Here is a 13,658-nt window from a genome sequence, read left to right on the forward strand (position 1 = left end):
CATTCTTCCCATGCCCTGCCCCCCATCATAGATCAGCATCCACTAATCAGAGAAAACATTCAGCCTTTAGTTTTTTGAGATTGGCTTACTTTGCTTAGCATGATAATCTCCAACTCCATCCAATCACCTGCAAATGCCATAATTTTGTTCTCTTTTAATGCTCAGGAATATGCTATTGTGGATATATAACATAGTTTCTTTATACATTCATCTATTGATTGACATCTAGGTTTGTTCCACAGTTTAGCTATTGTGAATTCAACTGCTATAAATATTGGTGTGGCTATGTCACTATAGTATGCTGATTTTAAGTCCTTTGGATATAAACTGAGAAGTGGGATAGCTGGGTAAAATGGTGGTCCAATTCCAAGTTTTCTGAGGAATCTCCATATTGCTTTCCAAAGTGGTTGCACCAATTTATAGTCCCAGCAACAATGTATGAACATACCTTTTTCCCCACATCCTCACCAACACTTATAATTGCTTGTATTTTTGATAACTGCCATTCTGACTGGGGTGAGATGAAATCTTAGAGTAGTTTTGATTTGCATTTCTTTAATTACTAAAGGTGTTAAACACTTTTTCATATATTTTTCATCACATATATATCTTCTTCTGAGAAGTGTCTGTTTAGTTCCTTAGCCCATTTATTGATTTGGTTGTTTGATTTTTTTGGTATTAAGTTTTTTAGTTCTTTATACATCCTGGAGATTGGTGCTCAATCTGATGTGTGTGTGGTAAAAATTTGCTCCCATATTGTAAGCTATATCTTCATCTCAATGTTTGTGTCTTTTGCTGAGAAGAAGCTTTTTAGTTTTAATCCATCCCATTTATTGATTCTTGATTTTATTTCCTATGCTTTAGAAGTCATATTAAGGAAGGCAGGGCCTAATCTGACATTATCGAGATTAGGGCGTACTTTTTCTTCTATTAGTTGCAGAGTCTCTGGTCTAATTCCTAGGTCCTTGATCAACTTTGAGTAGAGTTTTGTGCATGGTGAGAGATAGAGGTTTAACTTCATTTTGCTACATATGGATTTCCACTTTCTCTACAATTTGTTGAAGAAGCTATCCTTTTTCCAAAATGTTTTTGGCTCCTTTGTCTAGTATGAAATAACTGTATTTATGTGGGTTGCTCTCTGTGACTTCTATTCTGTACCATTGATTTACATGTCTATTTTGGTGTGAATACTGTGCTGCTTTTGTTAGTATTGCTCTGTAGTGTAGATTAAGTTCTGGTATTGTGATGTCTTCTGCTTCACTTTTTTTGCTAAGTATTGCTTTGGCTATTCTGGATCTCTCATTTTTCCAAATAAATTTCACGATTGCTTTTTCTAGTTCTATAAAGAATGTCATAGGGATTTTAATAGGACTTACATTAAATCTGTATAACAGTTTTGGTAGTATGGCCATTTGGACAATATTAACTCTGCCTATCCAAGAGGATGGGAAATCTTTCCATCTTCTAAGGTCTTCTTCAATTTCCTTCGTTAGTATTCTGTAGTTTTCATTGTAGAGGTCTTTCCCCTCTTTTGTTAGATTGATTCCCAAGTATTTTATATTTTTTGAAGTTGTTTTGAATGGGGTAGTTTTCCTAATTTCTCTTTCAGTGGATTCATCACTTATGTCTAGAAATGCATTTGATTTATGGATGTTGACTTTATATCCTGTCACTTAGCTGAATTCATTTATTCATTCTAGAAGATTTCTGGAGGAGGTTTTTGGATCCTCTAAGTATATAATGATAGCTTGAGGTTTCTTTTTTTATGTTTATCCCTTTAATTTCTTTTGTTTGTCTATTTGTTCTTGTTATAATTTCAAGGACTATGTTGAATAACATCTATTCTTTTTGAGGAAATGTGTTAAGACAGATAGTTCTTTGCAAGTATTTTGACCAGCAAGTGGGTAGAACCTAGAGACATAAATGTGAGCCCATCTAGAACAGTAAAAGAGCCAAAATTTGACAGAAGACTTCTTCTTACTTGCATTCTGAATCTCCACTTACAGAAACAAGAAAATATGCAATCAATTTTAAATATGACAAACAGAAAACAAAGAAAATAAAAAATTGTCAGAGTAAATTCAAAATAGATTCTAGATTAATTATCAATATTATTTTAAAAGTATAAGCTATATGGATATTGACAACTTCAAAGATTTTAAAATATTTAATAGAAAAATAAATTTACTTGGGTATGGTGGCACACACCTGTAATCCCAGCAACTCTGGAGGCTGAGGCAAGAGTTTCAAAAGTTCAAAGCCAGCCTCAGCAACTTGGCAAGTCCCTAAGCAACTTAGTAAGAACTTGCCTCTACGTAAAATACACAAAAGGGTTCAATGGTTAAGTGTCTCTGGGTTCAATCCTCAGGATTAAAACAATAAAAATAGATTTAAAAAATAATCAAAGTAGCAGAACTAAAGGATAAATCAAATGTTTTTTGGGGATAGGTTTTTGAATAAACATTGTGAATAAAATTTAAAAAGCAGGATAACCCACATAATTTGTTGGTTAATGATGACCATACCCAAATAAGATTAAAATAAAATATTTTTTTTCTGGGAATTTTATAAAACATTAACAAATTTTGTAAATTATTATTTTTTTTAAAGAGAGGGAGAGAGAGAGAGAGAGAGAGAGAGAGAGAGAGAGAGAAATTTTTTTAGTATTTATTTTTTAGTTTTCGGTGGACACAACATCTTTATTTTATTTGTTTGTGGTGCCGAGGATCAAACCCAGTGCCGTGAGCATGCCAACGAACGCACTACCGCTTGAGCCACATCCCCAGCCCTTATGTAAATTATTTTAAAGAAAAGTTTTATTGCTTTTAAAAATGTGCATTGCCTTTAGTGCAACACCACAATTTGAGAATTTTAAATAGTGACAGGATCTTTGAGTGTGTTTCAAGTTAGGCTTTGAAGGTTTTGCTTTATTAATTTTTAAAGTAAAAACAATTAGGTATTCACTTTCTACCAGGAAAAGGTTTATAAGTGACAGTAACTAGAGATGCACAGATGTATATAAAAAGATTATGTAAATAGACTAATAAGATGCTCAAGTTGCTTTTACACACATTTATTTTTTAATCCCAAATATGTCAGACAGACATGATAGTAACAATTTGTATGTAAAATATATCTTTTCTTAAATATTTATTTCTTTCATTCTGATTTCTTTCATTGAGAAAATATGCATGGTGTGTATATTACTTTTCATGTTGTCATAATATAAATGAGAAATAGATATTCCATTCAGTGACTAATTAAAATATTAATTTTCAAGTACTCTCTAGAATTTTCAAGTATTCTCTAGAATATCCAGAAAGAAGGCTCCTGTGTATCTGTCACCTGGTTTGTATCTCCCCACCCTTACACCTCTGAATACCTCACCATCCATTATTGCTCAACCATTAAATTTGAGTTTTGGAGTTTTTCTTTTCCCAGAACCACTCTCTCTCTTGCCCTAAACATCCCAATTCTTTTCATCTAATGTTTTACTGGTACTCAAAGATTAATACTCTCTTGCTGGCTTAGATTTCTACTGTTGTGATTTCATGGAAATAGTGGATGTACAGAAATGATTTAGACTATTACACTGTGGAATTCATTCTTAGCTAATTGAGTACTATGTTTAATTAGAGAGAATACATGAACCATCACTTTAAAACATTTTTATTTATTTATTTATTTATTTATTTATTTATTTATTTATTTTTGTTAGACTTCCTTATTATTTCTTTACTACAATGAAAGACTACAGATTAAATCAGTGAAGGCAAAAAGCACAAAGGGCAGAGTCTACAGATCATGTGCCAGCTTCTAGTTGTCTTCTCCTGGTGGAATCACAGACACAGTGTTTAATTCTCCCAGCAGTGATATATGAGAACATGCACAAGGTATTGCTAGTCAGGAAAGCTCACTGAGCCTCTATGTACAGGGTTTGATTGGAAGTGAATCATGAAGGTATGAAAGATTCTGTAGCTGATCTTTTAAAAATTGTTTTAATTATGCTATGTGCATTTATGAGCATATCACAGTGAATGCAATTGAATATATCACATTGAACACAATGAATGTATAATTGAAATGCACCAATTTTGTTTCATATGTAATTGACATACATTATTTATATTTATGTATAGGCTCTGGTATTATAATTTGATGCATTTATATGATGTGTAATGATAAAATCAGGGTAATCAGCATTTTATCATCTGAAATATTATTATTATGTGTTTGGGGACTTACAAGCTCTTCTCTAGTTGCTTTTATATGAAAAATTGTTGAAAATGTTATTTTACCTATTGTGTTATATACCATTGAAACTACTCCCTCTGCAACTCTATTTTGATACACATTATCTATCCTCTTAATATCCCCTCCTCTGTACCCTTCTTTTTTTAAAAAAAAATAGTTTTTAGTTGTCAATGGATCTTCTATTTGTTTATTTATTTATAGGTGGTGCTGAGGACTGAACCCAGAGCCTCACACACGGCAGGCAAGTGCTCTACCACTAATAAGTCACTACTCCAGCTCCTCCGTTCCCTTCTTATCCTCTAATGACCTCTATTCTCATCTCTACTTCTATGTGATCAGCTCTTTTAGTTTCTACAAATGAATGAGTATATACAATGGTTTTCTTTCTGTTCCTGGCTTATTTCACTTAATATAATGTTCTACAGTTCCATCCATTATGCTGCATATGTCAGGATTTCATCTCCTTTATAGCTGAGTATTATTATAATGAATGAACAGACAGGTAGATAGATAGATAGATAGACAGACAGATAGATTGATTGATCTCACTTTTTTTATTCATTCTTCCATTATTAGGCATCTTGGCTAACTCAATATCTTGGCTATTGTGAATATTGCTGCAATAAATGTGGGTACACAATAATCTCCTTGATGTAATGATTTCTTATCCTTTGGATATATATCCAACAGTGGGGTTACTGAATCATATAATAATTATATGTTAATATTTTGAGGAACTTCCATACCATTTGTTATGATGGGTGAACTAATTTGCATTCTCACTAATATCTCTTTCTCTACATCCTTCCCACCATTTGTTATCTATTTGTGTTTGTTATAATTGCCCTTCTAACTGGGGTGAGATGTTACATCATTGCAGTTTAAATTTGCATTTCCCTCAAGATTGGTGAGGTTTAAAATTCTTTAACATATCTGTTGAATATATTTTTTTAATGTATATTCAGATCATAAATCCATTTGTGTGTGGGGGGGGGCTGCTGTGGATTGAACTCAGGGCCTTGTGCATGCAAGACAAGCACTCTTACCAACTCAGCTATATTCTTGGCCCATAAGCCCATTTTTAATTTGATTATTTGCTATGTTTTTTGCCATTGAGTTGGTTGAGTCCCTTATATGTTCTGAATATTACCTCCTTGTCTGATAGTTTGCGAATATTTCTCCCATTCTGTAGGTTGTCTCTTCACTCTGTTGATATTTTCTTTTCCTTACAAAATCTTCTGAGTTTGATATATTTCCATTTTTTTCTTTTGCTCTCATTGCTTGTCCTTGTGGGATCTCATCTAAAAACATATTAACCTTTGCCAAAGTCCTAATGTGTTTGCCCTATATTTTCTTCTAGTAGTTTCAGCTTTCCATCTGAACATATTAACCTTTGCCAAAGTCCTAATGTGTTTCCCCTATATTTTCTTCTAGTAGTTTCAGCTTTCCATCTTAAATTTAGGTCCTTGATACATTTTGAGTTCATTTTAGTACATGGTGAGAGCCAAGGGCCTAACTTTAGTCATAGGCATATGGAAATCCATTTCTTCGAGCACCATTAATTGAGAAGATTGCTGTTTTTCCAATGCATGTTCATGGCACCTTTGCTGAAAATCAGTTAGCTGTAAGTAAAGGGACTAATTTCCTGATAGAATTAGCATATTTCTAAGGAGCCCTGGTTTCTTTTGTTGAGAATGGTCTTTCATTATTCTAGTACTTAGCTGTTTTGATTATTATAGCTTTGTAATATGTTTTGAAATCAAGTGTTGTAATGCTCCACCCCTGCTGTGGGAGTTCTTTACTGAATTAGAAAAAAAAATCACAAAATTCATCCAGAACTATAAAAGACCAGAACAGCTAAATATTTTTGATTAGCATTATTCAAGAGGAACCACATTGCACATTTTATTAACTCTAGTAAATTATTAAAATTACTTTATCTCTAGATCTGTCTTCCTTGTATTCTTACATCTGTCTTTCTTATTTTCTGTCTCCCTATTTTATTTATTATTTTTCTCTTACTTATTTCCCTAAAGTTTTTGTGATCATCTCTGATTCAAATCCCAAGACAGCATATTGCAGCTCTTTCAGAATGAGAATTAAATACTAATTTGTTGAAATCACACTAAAATCCAAGTCAACTATCATAGAACCAAGAAAACTGTACATGAGATCTGTGGAAAAGAGCATATAAGTCTAAGGGAAAAGCCAGTTATGAGAAGATTAACTATTTTTAGGAATACAAATTGATAATTGTTGTCCTTTAAAATTAGGACACAATTGTATGCATGAAACACCAAAGTCAAACCAAATATCTTTTCAATTTCTCCTGTATCATTTAAAAAAATAAACTTGTAAAGAAAAGTTTTAGGAGTAGAGAATTATTGTATGGATTGTACAGAGCATTCTCATGTAATCCAGACTCTGTTTCGCTTATTAGCTACTTGCATTCAAATGGCACATTTGTCATAATAAACAGTTTTTATGTAGTATGATTAACTAAAGTCAATGCTCCCTTCAGATATTCTGTTTTAGCCTAGTGGCCTCTTTTCTGTTCCATGATCCCATCTCAGATATCACATTACATTTAACCATCATTTGTCTTTAGACTCCTTTTGGCTCTGAAAGATTTTCAGAATTTCTTGTTTTTAATGACCTTGACTGTTTTGAGGTGTGATGGGAAAAATTGTGTGAATTGCCTTCAATTGGGATTCATCTGATGTTTTTCTCATAAATAGATTGAGAGGACGATCACAGAGATAAAGTGCTATTCTCATCACATCATGTCAATGGTTCAATACATAATTATGATTTATCACTGTAGATGCTAATCTTGATTACCCAGCCTGACAGAGTGTTTGCAAGCTTCTCTCCTGTCAAGTTACTATTTTGCGACTCCCTTTCCACATTCCACTGTTGGGAAGAAAGTCACCATAGGCAGCCTTCTCCATAGTAGGTTTTGTGCTTTACTACTTTAAGGGAATATCTAAATTAGAATTCTTCTGAACAGATAATTTCTCAATTCTTTTCATTGATTTTTTAATTAAATAATTAATTCATATTATTAGATAGCCATGCATGTTTATTTTATATTTTGTGTTAAAATCCAATATTACTTCATCCATTTTGTTGCTCAGTTTATTTCAGATTTGGCCATTGGGTGCTGTTTTCATGGGCTCCTGTATATCTTTAACATACACTCATCAATATGTAATTTTTTTGGTAGGGAGAAGAGCATTTTCTTTATTTTTGAAACTAGTTTTTGTTGTAGGCTCATCATATTTATTTCCTTCGTGAATACTAGAATGAGCCATAGCTCTAAGGAACTCTGGTTTCTTCTTGGTAGAATGATGTTAGAAACCAATATTTTGGCACCAGGTGTGCTCGTTGCTTCTGTGGTGTGCTTGTTGCTAGGCACTCTCAAGGGGATATGCGAGTGTATATTAATTTATGCGCACACAGGTATACATGCATTTACATGTAATAGTTCTTCAACTATTTTTGCCTGTTATATCTTATTTTAGTATTTATCCTACTTGATGTTCTCTGAACTACTTGGATGTATGGTTTGATGTCTGTCATTAATTTTTTGAAAGATATTCTGTTATTACCTTATGTATTTCTTCTACTATGTTCTCTTACTTTTTCTTCTGGAATTCCAATTTTTTGTATGATATACCTTTTGAAGTTTTCCCCCAGTTCTTAGATGTTTTCTTCTCTCTCTCTCACTCTTTCTCATATTACTTTTGTTTTTCTCTTTTTGTCTTCGCATTTCAGGTTGGAAAGTTCCTATTGGCATATTCTCAAGCTCAATTTCTTTTTTCTTATCCATGTTTACAAATAGGCAAGTGCTCTACCACTGAGCTACAGCCCCAGCCCCTTTATAACTTCTTTATGCACTTCTTCCCAGAATGAGTCTGTGCCCTGCTACTCTTTCAGCTGTAATCCACTGTTACTATACTGTAGCCAAGTTGATATCATGCCAAGGCAATACAATTTTCCAATAAAATCTCAGTCTTTTACTGGTCTGGTATCTCATGCTTATGATTTTCACCAGCTTTCCTGCTTGATGAGACAGGAAATTCAAAGGTGACTGGAGAGAGAGGAAGGCCCTTTTCTCATTGCACTAGCAGGGACCTCTGGTAAAGGCATTTGTCATGACCCACGTGAAGTTTACTCGGTTTCCCAGAGCTAGGGCAGTGAGTCACATTAGAAATATTAAAGATATGAGAAATTTAAGAAATAAGACATGAAAATAAGTGCCGCAGTCTGACTGCAGCAAAATAACCGGGGGGTGACGAACAACTTGTGTACCTTGATACAGTAGGAGTGGGAGCCATTTATTGTAGGACAGGAGGGGTATATATACATTCCACACAGCTTATCTTAATTAACATAAACTAGATACAGCAGTCAACCAATAAGGAATCTCCACACTTAATGGCTCGCTGGCATTACTTCACAAACCACTCCCTCTGGCAAAATGCCACGTGCCATCTTGACTTGTTTGCAGACCCTAACAAATAAGTGAAATAGCAGCATCAGATGAGGACTAGCTCTGATGGAGACTGGGTTTAACACCCCAAAATAGAGCTCCTGGGTTTTATTTAAATGAGTAGGAACACCAATGGGATTCAACATAAACAATTTCCCCAGGGAACTGGAGGAAGATGGTAGAAACAATCTGGCTGGAGCCTAGTAGGTAGGTTAGGCCTGCCACCTCTACCTCTAGGATGGCTACATTTGAATTTAGGAATGTGAGCTGAGGCAGGGTGTCAGCATAGCCTGGGCATTTTCTACCCCAGGGAATTTCACCCAGGAGTTCCCAGAAAAGCAACCTCCCTGCCTTGTGATGCCTCAAACAAACCCATAATTCATACACAACCCAACAGGCATTTTTAATGGAGATGGCTCTAGATGCATCTCACAAGAACTGTTTCTCTGCTGCTTTCTACCCCAGTCACAAGGGACTCTTGGATCTTCACTTTGAGAACTTGGTGTGCTTTGTGGATGTGAAACCCATGGAAGTGTGGAGCTATCCTAGGACGGACTTGAGTGTTTCTCATTTATACACACGTCTCCAATTAGCCTCCAGAAGTTTGGCAAAATCAACTTTTTAAGTCTTCATATCACTCTGTATCTCCAGCGCCTTCTGCTCCAAATAAGCAGATGTTAGGTGTGACTTTCTTGACCCACCTGTCTATCCCGATTTCAGGGTAGCATTTTACTCTGCAAATTCATTCTCTGATGTGTCCGACAAAAATTCATTGGTTTTCAGTTTGTCTAAGTTTTTTTTTTTTTTTTTAAATGTTGAAAATGAGAATGAGAACCTCTAACCTTTTTATACATTGCAGCTAAAATTGAAAGTTCAAACTGTCTTTTAAAACCTCTTTTGTTTTCTTGTTGATTGCTCAGTTGATAGTAGCCTCCAATGGAAATCGTTATTTTCTTTTCTGTCCTCTTAAGCTTTACCTTCTTTCTGAAAATTCTGACATGGGTTCTTCTTTGAAAATTGCTTCTAGGAAATTTTATTTGTATCATCTGCATTCTTTTCTTTTCTTTTAAACTGCCTGTTTTGCGGCTTAATGTTCCAGAGTTGCATAGTAATAACTTCACTTGTCCCTTCTTCCAGCCTCCAATGGTAGCTGAGTACTAATTTAAAAGGAGAATATTGATTCTGGTTTTGGAGTAAAATTGATTCTGTTAATAGTTTCTAGGCTTTCTTTGGATGAACTTCCTGAAAAATGCCAATTGTGGGTATTGCTTTTATTTACTTTTTTAATGCCTGTTTTTGTTTCATCCCTTATCACCAGGTTTCCATAAATTACACAAGTGGAAAAATTACTAACATAAATCCCTTCTTGAAAACTTCTTTGATGTAACGGTTTAGCATTTTCAAGACTATAATTATAAAAACACTGAGTAATTTTTAAAAGGCATGGGTCCAATCTTTTGTTTCTTTTAGGTCATAATCATGTACTTTTATTTTACTCCATTAATTAACAAAAAGGAAACAGATTACTGGAAAACATTTGAGCTCTCTGAGATTCATAAAAAAAAGATCATGGGTCTAAAAATTAATTGTTGTATAACTTTGAAATAGTTACATTTGATGGGACTTAAATCTCCTGACACTGAAGAAAGAGAAGGTTCCAGGGGTTTCATGTCATATGTTTTGAAGGCCCTGCAATATTCTTGGTTAGTAATCTTACAAGTGAGTAGCACAGGTTTATTGCTAATCCTCTGAACAACAAATGCACAGCAGTGCAGTAGCAGTTCCAATAAATTGGTGGTCTGAAAAAGACAACAGATTGCTTATATTGTTTGTGAAAGTATAAGCAACATATTAGCACTGTAAGAGTTAGTTTTTAGCTTGATGAGGATCCTGGAGTGAATTTCAAATATGGATTAGCATAACACTTTTGTACTATGTAATTTGTGGGGTTTTTAAGTGGCTAACCCTAATATTCATGGCATTAGTAGTTTATAACTGAATAAAAAACATTCATGTATGGTGATATCTCAACAAGAATGAAATCCAGCTGTAAACTAAAGAATAGAAAATATAATTTTAGCATTTTTATTTTAATGTGTATTTTATCTGTAAGAAGGCTATTCAATAAATGAAGGGGATTAGTCATAGCCAAGTTATACAATATGTTTTTATGGATAATCAAAAACTTCATAAGAAAATCTTCAAATTCAAATAATTTATTTTTAGCTACAGTTTTAAAAATGAGAACACTTTGTGGTTGGGGTTATGGCTCAGTGGTAGACCATTCGCCTACCATGCATGAGACACTGTGTTCGAACCTCAGCACCACATAAAAATAAAAAATAAAGACATTGTGTCCACCTAAAACTAAAAAATAAAATATAAAAAATTAAAAAAAAATGAGAACACTTATAAAAAGTACTTTGGGGGGGATTGGAATATACCTCAATGATAGAGTGCTTGTCTAGCATGTATGAGGGTTCAATTCTACCACCACACACACACACACACACACACACACACACAGGTTTTTAACATATAATTATCTCAATTACTGGTAAATTTTACTAAATTAGGGAAGTATATGGGTATGCATACATATTTAAATAAAAATAAAATGAAATGTGCCTACATGACAAAAATTGGGTGCAATGAATATTCACATCTACATGTTTAAAAATTATTGTCTGATTTAACAAAGATAAGGTGTTTAAAACCTGAGATAAATTTTATTAAACATGTAATAACATTTCCCTAAGATGGAGATATGAATTTCTGAAAGAAAATTTAAAATCTAGAAATTAAAATTGTAAAAAATGAGGTGCTGGAAAAGATTAATGTAATTATTAGGGAAATGTATCAACTGTAGGGTAGAAGATATTTTAATTATATCACTAAATACAAAGCTTTTTTAGGAAATAAATCAGCAAGCTGATAAGTGAGTTCCGCATATGTGTCTTTGGCCCTCTGGTCAGCAAGTGCACACTACTGTACTAGTGATTCCAATGAAGTGGGATGACCTGAAAGGGACAGCATTTTAACTTCCTTAAAAAGAAAAGCTCAGGTGACCAATAATCAGAGTACGTTTAGGGTTTTGGTGCTGGTTACATTACATGCTTATGAGGAGTATTGTTTTCAGTGTAGAATTAACATTCAATTATTTTTCATGTGTGTTTATTAAATTATAAAAATAAATCTAATTATCTATTCAAAATATAACTGGGCTAAAATCAATCATAGCTGTAGGGTGGAAAAATGACAATAAATGGGAATTAACTCACACTAAGACTTAATTGAGCTGACTCCAGGGGGTTAGATACACATCTCTACAGGAGATATATTAATATTAGATTGCAATAGCTTCAGTAGGAATAAAAAGTTTTCATTTGTGAAAGCAAAACCTTTTGTTACCCAAACTACAGAAATAACTAGCTACAACATATTTTATTCCAATTGGGGAAAATTTCTAATAATAAAATAAAGTCTTCTGGTACTTTAAAATTCCCTTTATGGATTCTAGCTTAATTTTGTCAGCTTTTATCCAGGTTATTCTGACTCACAATCAGGGAAAATATAAAGGTCCTTTACAAAGAGTAAGTCAGTCTTGTTAATATTTCCTGGAGTTAACTTTTACTTACCAGGAATCACGGATATGATAATGTGTGTTTGTGCAAAACTTTAGAGGATAAATTTAAAATTCTAAGTATTTGTCAAAATTCCTCAATTATATTTTGACTTCATTACTCCCCAATTATAAATATTAAATAATATTTAGAATTTTAGATTCTTTATCTTTCTAGGTCATGATACTACTATGTTTTCGACGATTAATCCTGTTACTACTGTCATTTTCAAAGTTTGCCTGAAATATGCTTATTCCTGCCATGGCCAAGAATGCCTTATGCACTGCCTTTTGACATGCAATAGATGATGATCGTTGCTTCATTGCAACATCTTTCTGCCCTGTTCTCTGTTTGTTTTCTGGAGTCTAAAAATCAAGGAATGTAATGGAGTTCCATCCCACCTTATTTGATGCAGTAACAAAACTTGTGGGCAGATTAGCTGAAGATATGGCCACAGATATCTATAAAATTAATGTTGAAATTTCTCATTAGAAAACATTAATAGAAAAAAATCAGGAAATCATCATCTAGTGAGTTGAATTTCACATCTGAGGAAGCATGAGGTTTCTTTAAAAAAACTTATTCCTGAATGGAAAACAATGTGCTTCTTATAAAATAGCCATTGGGTCATATGTCCATTATGTAAAGATGTTTTGAAACAATTCTTTGCTGATGATCATCTTTCCTGAATTAGTTAAATATTTAAAAAAACTGTGTTATTATACATTAATTTGCTATGGCAATTGTGACCACTGTAGAGAAATTTGCAGGAAATCACTTTAAAACTGATGTAGGGGCTGGGGATATGGCTCAAGTGGTTGAGCGCTCGCCTGGCATGCGCAGGGCACTGGGTTTGATCCTCAGCACCACATAAAAATAAAATAAAGATGTGTCCACCAAAAACTAAAAAATAAATATTAAAAAATTCTCTCTCTCTCTCTCTCTCTCTCTCTCTCTTTAAAAAAAAATTGATGTAGGACTCAAGCAAAGGCAAAGACATAGTTTGTTTACAAAAGAAATACATTTGCAGAATCTTGTATCAGGAATCTGAAATGTAAATTGAAAATTGTCTTTTATAACCTCCTATTCAGTGTGACATCCCCAAATCCTACTATATGCTATAGTTTCTATTGCTTGCATTTTTTCACATGACAAGTAATCATAATCAGGATCCTCAAGAATGTATGGTTAAAAATAAAATTCTAAAAGTAATCAACTAGCTAAAGACATATTCTGTTTAGCATATATATGACCTGTTATTTTTGTCAGAAAAAAGCCATCCAGGT

Source organism: Marmota marmota, unplaced genomic scaffold (genome assembly GCF_001458135.2).
Source record: "Marmota marmota marmota unplaced genomic scaffold, marMar, whole genome shotgun sequence".
Lineage (NCBI taxonomy): Eukaryota > Metazoa > Chordata > Mammalia > Rodentia > Sciuridae > Marmota > Marmota marmota.